This window comes from Lissotriton vulgaris, chromosome 10, assembly GCF_964263255.1.
Source record: "Lissotriton vulgaris chromosome 10, aLisVul1.2, whole genome shotgun sequence".
In the NCBI taxonomy this organism is placed as follows: Eukaryota; Metazoa; Chordata; class Amphibia; order Caudata; family Salamandridae; genus Lissotriton; species Lissotriton vulgaris.
The window spans coordinates 496,888,359-496,909,844 of record NC_141698.1 but is presented as its reverse complement, the minus strand read 5'-3'; the positions used below and the strand labels follow the sequence as shown (position 1 = coordinate 496,909,844).

The window sequence follows — 21,486 nt, the reverse complement described above, 5'->3', positions numbered from 1 at the left end:
GATCCTGCAAGGGGCAGCCTTGTGCTCCCCAGGCAGTGTCTGGTTTCATTGAAACCTCCCTACTCCAATCCACTATCTCCTGTCTGGGGTGGTTTGACACCGCCCTGTGACAGGAAACTCTTTGTCCAGGCCTCCTCTGCCGGGTTTCGGTCAGCAGCAGGAGGTCAGACCCGTGTCTGTGGCAGGGGCATCCATTTTGTGGATCTGAGGCTCATTTTAAATCAACCGCGTTTCAGTAAAGTAACATGTCTTCTCCCTCTAGAAGGGTGGAATGCTACCCCCGTCGCCAGAACTGGCGAGGGGGTAGTATTCCAATTCGTATGACACCTTACACGACATGTTTTGATAAAGCCAAACCAAAGTTGCTATATAACCGCGAGGATTATAAGGCGCTTAAGAGTATATGGTATGGCATTATCCCGGATCAGCCTAGGGAGTTGTTCCCGACAGCTGCAGACAGGCTCAGCTCATGCCAGAGCACCATCTCACATAAAACCACGCACTCTGCCTCCAGGATTGATGAGGCCTTCCATAGGAGTGGCTTACAGGCTATATATGTGTCCAGATATAGGTTTAGATATAGGTATACTATATCTAAGCAAGGGGCGATTACACCCACTTTCCCCAGCTGAGTGATCAGCCAGTTGTGTCAATTTAGATAGCCAGCCAGGGGTGGCAAAAGATATGCTGCAGCCCCTGGTAGGCCTTGGATGCACCTATGCCCTGGGCACCTATAGTGCTCTGTACAGGGGCTGATAAGGTGACCCAAGCCAATCTAGTTATGCACCTAGGGTACATGGAATCCATTTTACAGAGAGAGCAGATAGCCTGGGGCCCTGATTAGCAGGGAACCAGGCCAACTAAGTCGAAAACCAGCTAAACACAGGGCAAAAAATCTGGGGTAACCATAGTCAGGTAGCCACCTTCCTACAGTGCTGGACACTGAACTCATTTAATTTACTATTCCAACTCCAATCTACATTTAATTAGGGTAGGTGCTGGACACTGAACCTATTTAATTTACTATTCCAACTCCAATTTACATTTAATTAAGGTAGGTGCTGGACACTGAACCTATTTATTTACTATTCAAACTCCAATCTACATTTAATTAGGGCATGGGTACTCACAAACTTTCTCTCGGGGGCCAAATTTACAGTGTGTTTGTGTCCGAGGGCCGCACCGGTGGGGGCGGGGTCAGTGGGGGAGGGGGCGGAGCTAGAGCAACAACAAAAAACTGTGACCATGAGGTTGATCACAGATCCCTGCAGCGGACGCCTTAGTCCACTGAGCCACCAGACCCGGCATACACACATCTTTCTCTCTCTCTCTCCCTCCCTCTCCCTCTCTCATCCTCCCTCTCACTCTCTCGTTCACTGTGTCTCCCTCCCCCTCACTCTGTGTCCCTCTCCCTCCCCCTGTTTCCCTCTCCCTCCCCCTGTTTCCCTCTCCCTCCCCGTTTCTCTTTCCCTCCCCCTGTTTCCCTCTCTCTCCCTCTCTCCTTTCCTCTCCCTCACTCCGAGGTCTCCCTCTCGCTCCATCCCTCTCCCCCCTCCCCTCTGTCCCTCTCCCGCCTACCCTTTCCCTCCTCCCCTTTCCCTCTCCCTCCTTCCCTCTCCCTCCTTCCCTCTGTCTCTCTCTCTCCTTCCCTCTCCCCCTCCTTCTCTGTCTCCCTCTCTCTCCTTCCCTCTCCCTCCTTCCCTCTGTCACCCTCTCTCTACTTCCCTCTCCCTCACTCTGAGGTCTGTCTCCCTCCCTCCCTCTGCCTCCCTCTGCCTGCCTCCGTCCCTCCTCTGCCTCCTCGCCCTCCCTGCCTCCTCTGCCTCCCTGCCTCCTCTCCCTCCCTGCCTCCTCTGCCACCTTCCCTCCTCTGCCTCCCTCCCTCCTTTGCCTCCTTCCCTCCGTCTCTTTCTCTCTCCTTTCCTCTGTCTCCCTCTCTCTCCTTCCCTCTCCCTCACTCTGAGGTCTGCCTCCCTCCCCCTCCCTGCTGCCTCCTTTCCTCTGTCTCTCTCCTTTCCTTCCCTCTGTCATCCTCACTCACTCTGAGGTCTCCCTCGCTTCCTCTCCTTCCCTGTCTCCCCCTGCGCCTGGGCTGAGACACACACACACAGTTGCTGCAGGCAGAAGTGCTGGAAAGCAGGGACAGACACAGGACGTGAGAAAGTCGTGCATTTATTGTAGGAGAGGGTAGAAGTACTGGAAAAAACAAAAGTTTTATGCAGTGAACGTAGAGGTGTATAAAAGTACTGAGCGCTGTGTGGTTAAGGCAGATGGCGTGGGTCGGTCATGCAGTTTGTGAGGTGAAGCCGGGAGGTTTGAATGACTCCTACATCATGTCAGGAAGCAGCAGAGGGTGCATGAAAGCACGGGTGCTGTGGGTGACAGTCGAGGTACTGTTGAGCGTTACTTTCTCTGAGACGAAGACAGAAGAAAGAGCAAGTCTTAGGTATTGTGATGTCTACATTGAGCTCTCAGGAGTTTTGCGAATAGAACACGTTTCCAATAACAACATAATACTTATTGATTTTATTTTAAAGAATCAAAGTAAACCCGCTGTTCTGTGAGTGTCATAGAAGCTGCTTCAGAGGCAAACAAATGTGTACACAGAAATAGTTGAATGTGCAGTTGGACTAGGTTTGATGCCTTATTTATGAGGCTGTCACAAGGGAAGCTCCTGGACATTAATCTGCATTACAGGTTCCGGTTAATGCTGCTAGTGTGTGCTTTTGACGTCATGCTGCTGTCTCTTTCGAAGCATTTAGTGCGGAATCCGAATTGGTTGCATTATGGAAAGCCACTGGGCTCATTTTAACCGCTACTGACTGACCCCTTTCCCCGCCGGCACACACAGCAGTCAGTACCCTGGTAGTCACCGAGGGCTCTGCTAATATATAGGTGCCGAACAAATGTGTTTTTCAGCAGGAATTCTTTCAGAAATTTGCAAGTTGGCATGTGCTGAAAGTGGCATGGAGGCGAATCTAGTGTGTGCTGTAGCCCTGCTGGGTCACACCTCGTCTATCACAAGTGCCAAACCCCACATCGAAGGGGTGCAGTTCGTTATGTGATGAGGTGTCTTCCGGAGGCTTTATATTAGTTTTTGTGCTGCTGTGTAGGATACTTCTGTTCAGGATCACACTAATTAGATTACAATAAAACGATTATATATGTGCAGATGAACACACACGTGCACGAACACGCAAACACATCACCAAGCATTTCACAGGTCGTTCAAAGACCATTCCGATGTTAATGAGGCTTTGTTCACCTCTTTGCGCCCCTGGAGCCCCACTCTAAAATGATAGGAATCGCCTGGCCCCCACAGAGCTGCTGTCTGAGTCGCGCTGCGCAGGGTGTTTCCTGACACTCTTAAAAAAAATGGAAAACACGGGCGATGTCTGCAGGGCGATGTCTGCAGGGTCCGCGGGCCGCCAGGGAAGGCTTGCCGGGCCTCACCTGGCCCGCGGGCCGTACTATGAGTACCCCTGAATTAGGGTATGTGCTGGACACTGAACCTATTTAATTTACTATTTCAACTCCAATCTAGATTTAATGAGGGTAGGTGCTGGACACTGAACCTGTTTAATTTACTATTCCAACTCCAATTTACATTTAATTAGGGTAGGTGCTAGACACTGAACCTATTTAATTTACTATTCCAACTCCAAATTACATTTTATTAGGGTAGTGCTGGACACTGAACCTATTTAATTTACTATTCCAACTCCAATGTGCATTTAATTAGGGTAGGTGCTGGACACTGAACCTATTTAATTTACTATTCCAACTCCAATTTACATTTAATCAAGGTAGGTGCCGGACACTGAACCTATTTAATTTACTATTCCAACTCCAAACTACATTTAATTAGGGTAGGTGCTGGACTCTGAACCTATTTAATTTACTATTCCAACTCCAATCTACATTTAATTAGGGTAGGTGCTGGACACTGAACCTATTTAATTTACTATTCCAACTCCAATTTACATTTAATTAGGGTAGGTGCTGAACACTAAACCTATTTAATTTACTATTCCAACTCAAATCTACATTTAATTAGGGTAGGTGCTGGACACTGAACCTATTTAATTTAATATTAAAACTCAAATTTACAATTAATTAGGGTAGGTGCTGGACACTGAACTTATTTAACCCCTTCGAAGCTAAGGACAAGGCCAGCTCGTCATGAATAATGGTCATTTTGGATATTCAGCGCAGGACGGGAAAACACCTAGCAGCCACTAAACTATTTATTTTACTATTCCAACTCCAATTTACATTCAATTAGGGTAGGTGCTGGACACTGAACCTATTTAATTTACTATTCCAACTCAAATCTACATTTAATTAGGGTAGGTGCTGGACACTAAACCTATTTAATTTACCATTCCAACTCTAATTTACATTTAATTAGGGTAGGTGCTGGACACTGAACCTGTTAAATTTACTATTCCAACTCCAAATTACATTTAATTAGGGTAGGTGCTGGACACTGAACCTATTTAATTTACTATTCCAACTCCAATTTACATTGAATTAGGGTAGGTGCTGGACACTGAACTTATTTAATTTACTATTCCAACTCCAATCTACATTTAATTAGGGGAGGTGCTGGACACTGAACCTATTTAAAGTACTATTCCAACTCCAATTTACATTTAATTAGGGTAGGTGCTGTACCCTGAACTTATTTATTTACTATTCCAACACCAATCTACATTTAATTGGGGTAGATCCTGGACACTGAACCTATTTAATTTACTATTCCAACTCCAATTCACAATTAATTAGGGTAGGTGCTGGACACTGAACCTATTTATTTTACTATTCCAACTCCAATCTACATTTAATTAGGGTAGGTGCTGGACACTGAACCTATTTAAGTTACTATTCCAACTCCAATGTACATTTAATTAGGGTAAGTGTTGGACACGGAACCTATTTAATTTACTATTCCAACTCCAATCTACATTTAATTAGGGTAGGTGCTGGACACTGAACCTATTTAATTTACTATTCCAACTCCAATTTACATTTAATTAGGGTAGGTGCTGGACACTGAACCTATATAATGTACTATTCGAACTTTAATCTACATTTAAGTTTTTTAGATAATGGAGAATAAACCTATTTAAATGAAATATAATAATTACAAAAACATAGATTTTTTAAATATTTTATTTTATAAATCATTTTTATAATTGTAACTATTTTAATATAATTTGTATTATATTGTTAAAAATATAACACATATTCATTACATTAAACTCATTAAAATGTAATAAAAATCACAAATAATTACAATAGATTATTTTTATTCTATATTTTTATTATATAATACATTTAATATTTATGTAAACAATCACCACCCTTATCCCCTATCAAACAAACATCACAATCATAAATCTCCTAAACAAATATTACATATTTAAAATTAAACATAGTTTTATTTTATGTTTTATAAACATTATTATAATTTGTATATATTTATAATCATCACCCCACCTTTATCCCCTATAAACACTACATACCTGTCCTAAAAATGAAAAATATTTTCAAATTTCTATTTTCAAATTCCTATTTAAGTTGTTTAACAAAATAATACAGTCTCAATATATATTGTTAAAACACTCACCACCCTTATCCCCTCTAAACCCAACATCCCGCTCATAAAATTTAAAATTAATTTCAAATTTAACATTATTTTCAAATTTCAAAATTCTAATTATTTTCAAATTTCAATTTAAAATTTCCTATTTCTATTTATTTATTTTACAAAATATTAAATTCTCAATAAATATTTGTAAAACACTCCCCACCCATATCCCCTATAAACCCAACATCCCACTCCTAAAAATTGTATTTTTATTCAAATTTCACATTATTTTTTCAAATTTCAGATTTCTAATTATTTTCAAAATTCTAATTTCTAATTATTTTCAAATTGCTAATTTAAAATTCCTATTTCTATTTAATTTTTTTACAAAATATTAAATTCTCAATATATATTTTTAAAACACTCCCCACCCTTATCCCCTATAAACCCAACATCCCGCTCCTAATAATATATAATACATTATAAAACTCTTTAATATTATTATAAACTATTATGACTAAAATATTAAACATTTATAATTTAACAAAAATTAAACAAACATATTATAACATGTCGATATTTTGACTTTTTGATATTTTAATCGTCGATATTTCTTATTTTGACATTACTTAACTCCATATTATGTACAATAGATAAAAATCGATATTTTTTACTACGATATTAACATCGACATTTCTAACCTTCGATTTTTGAAACTCGATATTAGTGCAAGTCGACATAAGAAACTCGATATTTTGACTGTGTACGGTCAAAACATAGTGTGCCTTCCGTGTTTTAGATAAACAGAAAAGGATCATAAGATAGACACCCATAGAAAATGAACACTGAATATACACAAACACCATAGATAATGTTGCAAATGCATAAAGAACACCATATTAAAAGTAAATGCAAAATCGCAAAATGTTGATTTAAAAAACACTACCCTATATCTGCTTCTAGATCTGCAAGCCCAACTTCCTATTTTTTTTTTAATAAAATGTTTATCATTCACAGTACTCTTCCTAAGGTCAATTTAACTTTTTATAGGTCGAGTCTGACAGCGCTCTCCTTTGCAAGAGATCTTGTTTACAGTAAATGGCTTGGAGCCCGCCCATTGCTTACTATTTGTTGGCTTCATGGTCACTCACTACTTCCGCATTGGCCAGTAAATGCTACATGCTTTCCTTTCTGTGGAGCATGGACCAGGTGCAGGTTGATTCAAATTAATTAGTGCCCGTCAGCTTCTCATGCTGTGATAGTATTATTTCTCCCCCCAGCCCTCCTTCTCGTGCCCTTTCCTCCTTACTGTTGCTTTTTGAGCACTCAGATTCGTGAGCGGTCGTTCAAAGTGTCTCTCTTCTCTACAAAGCCTGCTTGCTGGGGAATTTGCCTGTTCGCAGAAAGTGTTGACTGTGGCAGGTCCCTTCTCACAGGAGGCTGGCTGGACATCTGTCTTCACCCAGAGTTTGGTGCTGACATCAGTCTCTTCTCTGCGATGGTTGGTGCAGCAGCAACTCACCCTTCTCCAGAACTAGCTCTGTTGGTGCAGCTCTCTGTTCTTGGAAGCTTTTTGCTTATACCGCACTCTTTGGTCAGATGGCCTTTGCTGGGCATTCTCTCTTCTCTGAGGCACCTTGTGGGGAACTCTGTCTTCTGCCAGGCGCCTGACTTCTTGCTATGCTCCCTCAAGCGCACCCACTTCCTGTATCATGCCTGCCCTCGCAGTCGGTGACGAGCTCCCTGTGGTTGAACAGGGCTTTCCTGAAGAGCTTCCTGGGAGTTCTGTGCAGGATGCAAATCCTCTGTTGGGCCACCCTCTGGATCACCATCTCCTGTAAGAAGTACGAGGGTGCCATCCACTTTACCTCCTTAGTGGTCGTGCTCTCCTGGCTGTTCACCATCGCCCTCTAGCGGCTGACCCTTTTTGACAAGCAGGATATGCTGCCTCTCCTGGGGCCTTATTTATGAAGGTCTTGCGCCACTTTTACGTGACTTTTAAAATGGGAAAAAGACACGCACCGGTGGCGCAAGGCCTTCATAAATAAGGCCCCTGGGCGGCAGCCGCTCGCTGACCACCTGCCTGCACTCTGCCTGCATCATGATGAATATGACCATGAAGCGGGGCGGAAGGGTGGGCTGTGTTGATCAATGCTGACATGCTTGTTATGTTCATACATAATAAAATGCTAATAAAAACATTTATAAAAAAGAATATGACCATGAAGCGTGAGTACTGCAGTGTGGTGGATTACAAGCACGACTGCCTGTACCACATCTATCAGGCGGCCTCCCTCTGCTGCCTGCCCTACCTGCTGTCTGCCATCATCTGCTTCTGCAATAAGTTCAGGGGCAACCAAAGCACCATCTGAACCCCAATGACAGCAAGAGAGACCTCAGGCTAGCTGGATGTTTGAAGGGTGAGTGGGAGGACTTTTGTATACGACACTATAACAGACTGAATCACCACTAGGCACTTCTAATCTGAACAAAATGATAGGTCAAGTTAATTACACATTGGAAAAAATATAGATATTCAAAGAACAAGCAATAGGTCTCGCCTATCGGGATCTATTAACTTTGCCAATTTTTTCAGCCATGCTCCCCCCCTTTCAGCCAGGTTGTACCACAGCTGCTGTGCAACCTGACTCAAAGTTTTTTTTTTTTTTAAAGCACTGTGACGTAGCAGCACTCTGTGTCACAGCCTTTTTTTTAGTTCTCGGCTAGACAATCGTATGCACTGTCTCAAAGAAATGTGTTCAATTTATGGGCTTCAGCCCGCCCATTTATGGGCTTTGCTCACTCCATCGTCAATCTCATATCATGTGTCCATGGCATGCATGTGCCATGACTCTTCTTGTGTTTATCCCTCCCCCAGAGCATGGGCCAAGTACTTTTGTATATCCAGTGCTCTGTTTTAGTAGCTACTTTTTTGTTTGTGTTTGAGCACTCCATGCGAGTGCGTATATTTTTGCAATCTCTTTGTTCTTCTCCTACCCAGGCTTCATTTCAAATAATGAATTGACAGTGTAGTTTACCAAATGACAATGCAGCGAAACTGCAAGCTGGTTACTTTTTTTTTAATTTGCTGTTTTATATAGTGCAAACTCAACCTAAAGGTATCAGAGTGTTTTACATGAGCACCAGTTGAATTACAGGCTGGCACAATCATTTTTAGGCATGAAGAGAATAGTGATTGGCTCAGAATCACAGGGTGTTGAGCCTCCCGCCGAGAATTGAATCAGTTTCAAAGCCAGCCATTGTAGCCGTTGCGCCAAATCCTCTACCGACTGAATATTAAACATGAAAAGTGCACTTTTCGCAATTTTGTAGGTATTGCGGATGGAGAATGTTTTCATATCTCTTTTTATGCCTCGCTCTCCATCTTTTACTCCTCTTTCATGCCTGCTAACAGAAGATAAATTGGGCCTGACCCACACTCCTCCTGCCTTGGCTCTCCCACTTTTAGAGACCGCAGTGCTGGGGCTTTGGTGCATGCGCAGGCTCTTGTGTTACTTCTGGGAATAAACTGAAGTAGCCACTGTATGCTTAGGATTTTTACATGCCTTTCAGCCATGCTGAACAGCAGCCGTGCAGCTATTCAGCATGGCTTTTTAGATATTGACATTGCCAGCGCTAATATCTCTCGGATTGCAGACATCTGTTGACTTTGCCAATGCTGGTTTAATTTTCAGCTATGTTGCACAGCAGCACATGAGAAAATGATTCTAAAAAATGGCACTAACTGTGTCCTAGCTTTCATTTTCTTTACTTTCAGCTATTTTCCTCAGCACCCGAGCAACATAGTTACATACATTGACAAAGAATATAGCTTTCGCAAAGGTGATACTTATTGGCTTTGCCAATGCTTGTTTTAACTGTTTATGTGCCTGTGTTATGGTCTGCTGGGCACATTTTTACTGTTTATTTCCCAAATATTAAAACAAACATTGCCTGCAGCAAGCTCAAATCAACCCAGTCTTCCATGCAGTGAAAAACATAGAGTGCAAAACTGCCCCAATTTGCAAACATGGGAACTTTTTTAGCTATCTAATTAATTAATGGGGAAACACTTTTATTTTGGTGCCTGGGATTATTTTCTGTCCCAGTCTGACTCTGTATGTACTATCATTACATGGAGACTGGAAAAGATCTCTGCATTGCAAAGCTGAGGAGACTGGGTTAATTCCCATAGCAAAACTGAGGCCCTTGCACCTGAAGGCAAAAAGGGTGAAGAGAAAACTCTACTACCTGGGACAGAAAGTGCGGCTCCGATCAAGGGTTAACCCCAGGCAAAACAGGCCACACCAAGGCAAGCCAACAACACTCTAAAAGCTCTGCTTTGCCACTTCATCTTTCCCAGTGGAGCAAACTGAAGGCTGTTACAGGACTAATACTGATAAAGGATCCAGTCCTTTGAGGCTACGGGTTATCATAGGATGACTGCAGAAATCTCAATTTCTCCTGCATGTTGAGGATTCGAAATCCATTCCCTTTCTTTGTTGCATAGGAGGGTCTTTTGCATGAACATGAGAATGTGATGGACCTGTGTGGGGACGATGAGGAATGTGGTTATGTTGTGGAGTTCCTTTGGGGTGGAGTTGTGGCAATTTCTCTTTCCTGTTTTCTCCTCAACCTCTCCTAGACCCCACGTTTTGCCCTCCCTCTTCCATCGTGTGGGGTGATGATTCCTGGGATGTGGCCCAATTATGTGTCTAAGAACTAAAAACTAGCTGTGAAGTAAGACTCAGCATGAAGTAATTTTCTAAAATAAAAACCACAGGTATGGCAGCATAAAATCTGCTGTAATGTAGTGGGTGACAAGTTTGGTTGGACTTGAAAAATGAAAATACAACACATTAACTTCTAGCCGGGATGGTTCCACCATTGTTGGAAGGGACAGCAATTTATGTGAAGGATTCATGTGTTCTTCACGATGTGGGAGAAAATGTATAGGGAAATTGATCATTTGTAACCATATTAGGTTGCTAATAAGTTAAAACGTTGGGGTATTTAAAGATTACTTTAAAGGGGACAAAGTGAAAATGTCCTCAACAATTTCTTCTTCGAAAAGTAATGGCAAATGGAGCATTTGTAAGAATAATAGGCCAGAAAAAGAAATAAAAACAGCTTTGGATTAAAGGATTTCTTTACAAAGGGCCCAAAAAGTATTTGCATGTATCATGCTGCTGCTGATGCAATTTACTAAAAGTCCTGACCAGCATATGTTAGATGTGGAGATAGGATCTATCGATTTAGGCCCTTGGAGGCACTAGCAGGAATATTTTGCAAACTGTACTTCCAATGGGCTACGGGCCTTATTGCAGGTGTCCCCAGACTGGTAGACGGCTGTGACCCATCCTTAAGGGTGGGAGGGCCCTACCCCCGCCCTCAAACATGGAGTGTCTGTCAGGCTGAGCAATGGTCAGCATGGCAGATACTCTTCAAGTTCAAGTCAAGCAGCCAGGTGATTGTACTTGTACTAAATGTGTAGGCGACTGGCTGCCTGAGCTGAATTTATTCAGGCTGAATAAATCCCAGCCCTGTGGGTGTGACCTCCTCAGCCTGGCAAAGTGCTTGGTGAGCCTCCCCCTCATCTCAAGGGGGAGCATCACTGATAGCCTCTGACCTGGGTGCTTCAGTTTTAAGCCAGAGTGTCCATCAGTCATGCTCGTCACAGAGTGGGGTGTAATCAGCATTCTCACTAATTCCATTCCATGTTGCAACCAGTGAGGGACTGCCACCTCCTTTCACTGGCTAACCTATAACAAGGTCAGCCAATGAAAGGAGGACACAGTCCCAATCGTCAGTAACCACTAAGGCTTCTGTCTGCCACCCGAGATCACCACTGCCGCCCAGTAAGTTATATTTTTTGGGTCTCGCCTGAGACAGCGCATAGCTGTCTCTTCCAGACATTTACTAAGTGGCATTTAAAAGTGCCACCAGAGGCTTTTGCTGTCCTACAGCTTGCGTTCATGAGCTCGTGCACAGCTGCCATCTGTGCTTTTATTGCTGTAATCAGGCTCCTCTGCTTGCACTACCCCCCTCCCTTTCTCCCCCTCCCTCCTGGTCAGCTTTGTGTCTTCTAGCTGTGGGTCATGCTCCTCTGCTCGCACCCCCCTCCCTTCTTCTCCTCCTCCTCTTCGTCAGTTTCATTTGTGTCTTCTATCACTGTGAATGGTCCTGCTTCCACCAGGCACACACACCACCAGCCGAGAGTGCACACTTCCACCAGGCACACACATCACCAGCCGTCAGTGCATGATTCCACCAGGCACACACACCACAAGCCGTCAGTGCACGCTTCCACCAGGCACACACAGCACCAGCCATCAGTGCATGCTTTCACCAGGCACACACACCACCAGCCATCAGTGCACGAATTCACTGGGCACACACACCACCAGCCATCAGTGCACGCTTTCACCAGGCACACACACCACCAGCCGTCAGTGCACGCTTCCACCAGGCACACACACCACCAGCCATCAGTGCACGCTTTCACCAGGCACACACACCACCAGCCTACACTGCACACTTTCACCAGGCACACACACTACCAGCCGTCACACACTACCAGCCGTCAGTGCATGCTTCCACCAGGCACACACCACCAGCCGTCAGTGCACGCTTTCACCAGGCACACACACACACACCACCATCCGTCAGTGCACGCTTTCACCGGACACACATACCACCATCAGTTAGTGCACGCTTTCACCAGGCAAACACACCACCAGCCGTCAGTGCACTCTTCCACCAGGCACACACACCACCAGCCGTCAGTGCACGCTTCCACCAGGCACACACACCATCAGCCATCAGTGCACGCTTTCACCGGGCACACCGACCACCATCCGTCAGTGAATGCTTTCACCGGGCACACACCACCAGCCGTCAGTGCACGCTTTCACCAGGCACATACACACCACCATCCGTCGGTGCACGCTTTCACCAGGCACATACACACCACCATCCGTCGGTGCACGCTTTCACCAGGCACACACACCACCATCCGTCAGTGCACGCTTTCACCAGGCACACACACCACCAGCCATCAGTGCACGCTTTCACCAGGCACACACACCACCAGCCGTCATTGCACGCTTTCACCAGCCACACACACCACCAGCCGTCAGTGCAGCAGGCAGGCTCTTCTCAGAGTTTCTTGGTAAATATGTGTTTGATGCCTGGGAGGGAGCAGGTTGAGTTTCCTTAAACCATGCGGAGTATGCAGGTGCAGTGCATGAACTCCTGTGTGAGTGAGCCATGCTGCCTGGGGCTCACTCACTCCACACTTGTAAATTGCGCCTGCACCAGGCTTTTTCTCATTTTCAAAGTTTGGCATATGCGCACAGCTAGGCAGCCCCCACGCCCCCGGGAATGACTGCTTCCTATAACCAGAATGGAAACAACATTCAGAGCAATAAAAACAAGTTCATTTGATGCAAAGAACTGTTAACAAAAACCATGTCCAGCTATTGTAGATCGGGCAACTTAAACAAAACAGCAATAAAAAACAAACAAGCATTGGCATAACCAATAGGTCTCGCTTTTTCCACCAGGCACACACACCACCAGCCGTCAGTGCACGCTTCCACCAGGCAGACACACCAACAGCTGTCAGTGCATGCTTTCACTGGGCACACAAACCACAAGCCGTCAGTGCACGCTTCCACCAGGCACACACATCACCAGCCATCAGTGCACGCTTCCACCAGGCACACACAGCACCAGCCATCAGTGCATGCTTTCACCAGGCACACACACCACCAGCCATCAGTGCATGATTTCACTGGGCACACACACCACCAGCCATCAGTGCACGCTTTCACCAGGCACACACACCACCAGCCGTCAGTGCACTCTTCCACCAGGCACACACACCACCAGCCGTCAGTGCACGCTTCCACCAGGCACACACACCATCAGCCATCAGTGCACGCTTTCACCGGGCACACCGACCACCATCCGTCAGTGAATGCTTTCACCGGGCACACACCACCAGCCGTCAGTGCACGCTTTCACCAGGCACATACACACCACCATCCGTCGGTGCACGCTTTCACCAGGCACATACACACCACCATCCGTCGGTGCACGCTTTCACCAGGCACACACACCACCATCCGTCAGTGCACGCTTTCACCAGGCACACACACCACCAGCCATCAGTGCACGCTTTCACCAGGCACACACACCACCATCCGTCAGTGCACGCTTTCACCAGGCACACACACCACCAGCCATCAGTGCACGCTTTCACCAGGCACACACACCACCAGCCGTCATTGCACGCTTTGACCAGCCACACACACCACCAGCCGTCAGTGCAGCAGGCAGGCTCTTCTCAGAGTTTCTTGGTAAATATGTGTTTGATGCCTGGGAGGGAGCAGGTTGAGTTTCCTTAAACCATGCGGAGTATGCAGGTGCAGTGCATGAACTCCTGTGTGAGTGAGTCATGCTGCCTGGGGCTCACTCACTCCACACTTGTAAATTGCACCTGCACCAGGCGTTTTCTCATTTTCAAAGTTTGGCATATGCGCACAGCTAGGCAGCCCCCACACCCCCGGGAATGACTGCTTCCTATAACCAGAATGGAAACAACATTCAGAGCAATAAAAACAAGTTCATTTGATGCAAAGAACTGTTAACAAAAACCATGTCCAGCTATTGTAGATCGGGCAACTTAAACAAAACAGCAATAAAAAACAAACAAGCATTGGCATAACCAATAGGTCTCGCTTTTTGGACCCTATAAGTATTTAGTTATGCAGCAGAATATCCTTGGTGCAACAACACCAACTGTTGCATGGCTAAACACTTATAAGGTCCCAAATGCGAGACCTATTAGCTATGCCAATGCTTGTTTAATGCTTGGTGCATGTGTGTATATATGGGTATTTGTGAGTGCATGTTGTGAATGTGGTTGTGGGTGCATGTGTATACACTTGTGAATGGAGAGTGAATCTGTGACTGTATGTGAATGCATAGATGAGAGTGTGTATGTGTGGCCTGCCCACCTCACTCCACTTGAATTACCAGCCGCCACCGGTAAAAAATACCATGGTCCTGTTAACTTTGGGCACGAAGTTACCGGGATTACAAGTGGGACCCTAATGTTCTACAGAGATATGGGGGATAAATCGCCTGATTCCGTTAAAAATTCCCCGATCTCCTCCGTAGTTTCTCCTAGAGATTTAGGATGGTTTCAGCAGTCGTAGTCCCAAGGTGAAATTTAGAATTCTGATCCAGTTTGTTACGCCTGTTACGGGCCCTGTTGGAAACGTGTAGTGGGTGCCTATCTGTGCAGCATAGCACCTTACAAAACTTAAGTTGTAGGCAGGCTTTTGCTGATCAGATGGTTTTTGCATGGAAGTATTTTGCAATGGGAGGGTGTATGCATGTGTGTGTGTGTGGTCTGCAATCTGTTGTAATATAATGAATCACGATCAATCTGTCCTCACTTTCTTACAGAAATGCACTAGAAATACACAAAGAGCAGGAAAATATGAAAACAGCTTTTGAGGATACAAATGAAAAGTGAAAGGGAAGGTAAAGGCTTCGATTCAAAATTAATGTCTTCCTCAGCACCTAAACTCATGAACTCGCTGTTAACGGGGAGCAAAAGGCTCTCTTGACTTTGCAGCTTGGTCAAGTCCAAGGCTTCACCAAGGAACACCTGATGTGAGACAACATAAAAAAGACTCTCTTTTCACTTCTTTTCACGAAGCATCCCAAACATCTGGATCTTGATTTCTTCCACAATATGCACAAACGTTTGTTTGATTAATTCTGAAAATATCTGAACCTAAGGGGCCCATTAGGATCACGGGCGGATCGCCATCGCCCGCATGGCGGTGGTGATCCGCCTGTGATCCGAACATCCTGCCACCCATTTCCCTCCCGCCATATTACTATGGTGAGGGGACCGCGGAGGACGGAAAGACCGTCCGCCACTTTTCCGCCGGGTCAACGAGTTGACCGGGCGGAAAAGGGTTTAATATGGTGGCGATGTTTGTTAGACACCGCCAGTCATATTAACATGGGTGCGGAAAGATGCCTTTCCTTGGCGGCAATGCCGCCATGGAAAGGCATGCGGAAATAGACTGCGGGGGCCCTTTGCAGGCCCCCAGGTACTCCGGGGTTGGGGGGTGCACATAGAGGGTACTATTGTACCCTCTTGCAGTTCCATGCACAACATGTTGTGCATGAAAGTGCACAACTTGCCTTCCAGGCATTGTGGCGGGCGATGCTGAGTGCACCGCCCGCCACAATGACAGGAATGCAGGATAAGCCCATCACTGTGGCGGGCACATCCTAATTGCCCCCAGGGGACCCCCGCCCTTATGGCGGGCGGTCCCATTTCCCGATAGTGTGGAGAGCGGGCAGCCCTACATCTCTAACGGTCACCAGCAACAGATATTGGTGCTTAATTTGTAAAAGGATAAATGCTGGGGCCCAAAGTTTTGCTTCAGAAGCCCGTGGTCGGCATTATTGAATGTCAGCATGCATAATATCAAGGCTGCGTAGTCTCAATGCCTCTTTAATCCGCCACCAGACACTTCATGCCCCTTTATCTCACTCTTGAAGGTTCCTGCTTTCTCCCTCATCAATATGTTTCCATCTTTATCTTCCTCCTTTTTCCCACTGTGTTTTCACTTCCTCGCTCTGGGTCAAAGTCTGATGAGGAAAAATAGGTGCCGATCCCCAAAAAGGAATGCCTGTGGGTCCCACCTGATTCACTGGCTCAAATTAAGCACTGCTAGAATGTTGCTTGTTTGATGGAGTTTTGAGATGTATTGTAATATCATTCTCCAGCTGCCCTTATTATGCAACATGTTTAAATGGAATGCACCTGCCTCACTGTGTTTCAATGTGAGGAGCAGAGCAGACACCAGAAAACAGAGATCACCGATGACTTTGTAGCTATTCATATATCTCTCCAATGGGCTTCTATCCCAGTAAAACAAAGAAATCCTCTCCCACAAAGGATTGTGTACGTTTATAAACGGAGAGGAAGTAGCACCAACACTCTGGTATTTTTTCCAATGGGTCTAGGTAAAAGAGTTTCTCTACCAACAAAAATATCTCCCATGCAGGCCAAAAGAGTTAAAACAAAAATTACTATGCAAATGCACATTGTTAGTACAAAAAAGAAAAGAAGGTGTGTAGATTTCTTCAACTACTCATGAGTATTTTTCAGAAAACCCAAAAATGGCAGATGTCTAGTCAAGTCGTAAGAGAAATTCTACGGTAAACATATTTATGAGTATTTTTTTTTTTTATCGGACTCCTAATTTCAAGACAGGATTCTAAAAAAAATAACATCTTTAATCACAAGTCAGCACTAATAACCCACGTGGATAGAAATATGCTTACCTTTAAAATAGGGTTCAGAGTACAAATATAAAGGCTTAGAGTAGGGGGTCTACTGTTGCATTTTCGGAGGCAGAACATGTTAAAAAGAGTGAATGTCTATGGTAGATTTTAGCGTGACTAGGTTTAAAGTCTCTGCTGACTCTGGAAGGCACCTAGCCCATATGCAGTACCAGTTGTGAGTGACGGCTCGAACGTTTCCATTGAGGATTGCTAGGTTACAATAGCCATGCATTGGATCTACCTGAAAAAATTGGTAAGGGCAGTTAAAAGAAGAACCACATTGACTACGCATTTAAAGTTAATCTTTTGAACCTTCGTTTAATCCATTGGATGCAAGGAAAGTGCTCATTTGGGGAAAAATGTATTACATGATATATGATAAGTCTTTCTTTTTACCAGTGCTTCGGGAAACCTGAAGAATGGGAACTCCAATGAAGTCTATTCAAGTTATTGCCTTTACTATAAAAAATCTCTGGCGAGTGATCTTAACACATTAAGGGCCAGATTTTCGAAGCATTTTACAGCTCGCAAACTGGTAAAATGATTTTTGGCATGTCCCAACTCTTTTTCAAGAATCGGTAACCTATTACGACTTCTCACAAAATAGGGTTTGCAAGTCGCTATGAGGAAGGAGCATTTTAAGGGCGTACCATACCTAACATTAAGTTGCACTGGTATGTAGGAATGTTTTGCGGCCAGTAATGCAGTCACAAACCATTCGCAGATACCAACCCATACGCAAATGGGAAGGTGTCCCCCAAGGGACCCCTTTCCCCTTTGTGAATGCAGACGGCAACATTTTTTAAAAACTGCCACTGCCTACTCTTAAAATATGAAAAAGTAGCTTTTAATTTTTCTTTTTTAAATGCATCCTATTATGGAAAACGGGATGCATTACAAACAAAAAAATTGCTTTATTTAAAAAGCAATCACACACAAGGTGGTCTGCTGACCCCAGCAGGCCACCATCGCTGATGGTAGCCATTCACAGTGGGTCGCAAATTGCGACCCGCCTAATGAATATTGATGAGACCGGATTTGCGACCCACTGTGAATCGCTACCAATGTAAAACACATTGTTGAGCATTGAAGTTTGCAAGTTCCTAATAGCAAATCGTTAAAATTTGCGATTAGGAAATCGCAAACACGTGATTTCGTACATCTGGCCCCAAGTCCCTGCAAACGTTAACACTGTGTGTTGATCACTAAATAATTACCTCTGGAAACAGAGGGGATCACTGGTACACTGTTATCTTCGATTCACCAACATTTGTAATTTTTAAAATTAATTATGAAATAATAATGTTCAGATAAGAAAAATTTAGTTCAATAAGGTTTCCCAGAACTTCTTCGTCCAACCACTGGAAAACTCAAAATGTTTCCGAAAACACAGCCACCTATTTGTAGCATTCTCCCAATGTCAATTGTTTCCAACTGTGGCCATCTACAAATACTTTAAATTAAAAAAGGAACCTACCAACAAACCGTATCATCATAAAATAACAATGGAAGCACACAATAGAACATTCTTACAAAATGTATCATGCACGGTTCCAGTCCAAAGGACACAAAGTGTTTCCTTTGGCTATATTAGTTTTTTTCTTCTACTCTTTGTCTCGCAAGCTGCTATTACTTTAAGAAATCCAAAAATCAAGTCTCGATTTAACATTTCTATTATCAAACGCATTCAACTGCGGTGTAATAAAGGGCCAGATGGAATGTAGACAACCATAAAACGATCAAAGACCAGTCTGGAAAGTATGATCTTTCCACCCTTAGTGGGAGGCTGTTAGGTGGCAGGTCAGACCTAGGCCATTGGAATACAATCGCCCACCAGTTGAAGTAGTCCAGATCTTATTTCTACCAGTTTGAATCAATTACGCTAGGTGAGTCATAAGTGGTCCTAAAGGTTGCATGGAAAACAGGAGAAATGTTAATCGCAGCGTGGTTAATGGGGGTGGCATTGGACCTGCAAATCGTTTAAGAAAATATGTTTCTTACTCATTTAGTTCCTTAAAAGGAGGCTCCTTTTTTGCAAGTTTAAGCGGGCATTTAGTTGTTGGAATGGGGACAGACAAATAAGGCAGGAGAGAGGTAAGAGGCAAATAGAGAAAGGGAAAAGGGATCAAGAGAGAGGGAGAGAAGTAAATGTAGAAGGAGAAATTGGACGACAGAGAGAAGGTAGATGGGGAAAGAAAAATTGGGCGAAAAAAGACAGAAGGGGATGGAAGAAGGGAGAGAGTAGGCAGGAATGGTAGGTAGGTGAGGAGAGAAAGAGATAGAAAGAAAGATGGGTGGTAATTAGAATTGCTGCCTTTTAGCACGGAGTTGAACTAAAACCAGTCGACTTTTTTTTAAATGTGTGACTAAACAACAAAACATGAACAGAAGGACGTTTACGTACACAGGTATATTGGTTTCAAATGTTGGGTATACTGTGAAATTACATCGAGGCCGTTTGATTATGTCTTTATTATCTTTTCGTATGTTGAATATTTGTGACTTGATCATCCAGACATCTGATTGCCTCCCAGTAGGATCGTCAGGTCAGAAACCTAAACAAGGCCTACAACAAAATATTCTGCAGGGTTCCCACTGGCCTCCAATTGAAAATTGTCTGTTATAGAGGAGAAAGTTACTTTCAGTAGCAATATTTCTGGTAGCTACTTTATCTTCACACAGTTTCCTTACTTTATGATTATCCTCCAGACACCAAACTAGGAGGCAAATTACCAAGCAATAGCGATAATTATCGCTATTGCTTGGTTAGAGACAAAACTGTATCGCCGACCTGTGGCGATTTTTATCTCAGATAAACCTTGGTATTAACAAGGTTCATCGCAAATACGATAAAAATCGGCCGCAATGCATGAATATCGCTGAAAAGTCAGCGATATTCAGGCATTACCAAGCTAATGCTCTTAGCCATGTTATCTACCTCCCATTGGATAACATGGCTAAGAACTGCTCAGGGCAGGTGTTAGCTTTTGGAGATATTCGCGCTTAGCGCGAATATCTCCAAAAGTTGGTAATAGGAGATAGCGATGTTAGCGACTGTTTCCAGTTGCTAACATCTTGGCACGCCCACTTTGCATGTCTTTAGTGATACATTTCTCTGACATGCAAAGTGGGGCCCAAGATGGTCGCTATCTCCTACTAGCTGTCGTTAACTGGTGTTAGCGACAGCTAGGTAATAGGATGATAATTTTATCTCCTCTTTCTTGGCTTTTAAAGCCAAAAAAGCGTAGATAAACCCCCTTGATAATATGCCCCTAGATTTATTAACCTTTCCTTCACCAGGTATCAGTAATAATGACAAACACAATGTATGATTTTATTGCACACCTTGAGATTTTATTGATCATTACATGAACTCCTCAGGGTAAGGGTGTGATAAATTTCAAGAAGATGTAGTATCAACCAAAAATATCGCTACCGAAAATAAGTAATGTTTTCTTCTAATAGATACTTCTTCTCAGCTATTCCTTAATTAATTAATAAACCCCAAAGCAATACCCTCTGGGAGGTGGAACGGAGTCATGTGAATCAACCAGGAAAGTCACAGAGCACACTTTTGGTAATGTAACTATCATTGCATGCCTGAGCTGTGCAATAAGGTCTAGCAAAAATGTGTAGATGACTGTAGCATTGCGAACACATAGACTCAGGAGTTCGTCAAAGCAAGTTTATTCCTTAGGTACAAAGGATGCATGCACCTTCTCCACCGCACTCCAGGTCCCAACTGCTCCCTTGGAGTTCTCTCACAACCAATGCTAGGCAACATGGAATCTCAAGAGGAATTTGGTGCTGGGTTTTCTTCTTTTGAGTTATGAGAACAGGGAGATGCCCGTGACATGGTTGGGGGTACTGTGATACGCCCAGAGTATATCTTGAAGTGCCCATTCTACAGGTAAGTGGTTGATGCAAGCTAGATGTATGTTCCCTTTTATCATTCTATTTACTCTGTTGACCGAGCCGCTGGCCCGAGGACAGCACAAAGCAGTTTTTTGGTGAGTAATGGCTAATGTGGTCAAGAGGTGGACATGGCTGAAGAAGTGAATTGTACTCCATTGTCAGTGCCAATGGTGGAGGGAATGCCTTCAGAGGCAAACGTGTCCCGTAGAAAGCCAATGAGAGTTTCTGTAATGATTTTGGGTCACCCAGTGGGAGTGATAGTCAGTACGAAGGCAATTTTAAAAATAACATTCCTATTGATTGGGCCAAAGATATCAAGACCAAGTTTCTCCAATGGTTTGTCAGGGAAGGAAACCGGGGATAATGGAGCCTTCTGGGTATGTTTAGTTTTGTTACTTTTGGCACACATTGCAGTTCTTCACTTAAAGCTTCAACCAGAAAATCCATACTAGGAAACCAATGATGCTCCCTAAGTCTAGACTTAGTTAACCCCTTGCGCGCGTTTGTTGGCCAAATGCCGTCGCCAGCACTACTTCGGTAGAGCTGTGCACGTCCGTTGGCCGCTCAATAGAACTCCCCCACCCCGCGGAATTTGC

General features: G+C 44.1%; 1 pseudogene; it reads left to right on the top strand.

Moving 5' to 3' along the window:
• The first annotated feature begins 7,273 nt into the window (after positions 1 to 7,273).
• On the top strand, positions 7,274 to 7,965 carry LOC147685447 (MARVEL domain-containing protein 1-like; annotated as a pseudogene).
• Positions 7,966 to 21,486: the final 13,521 nt, after the last annotated feature.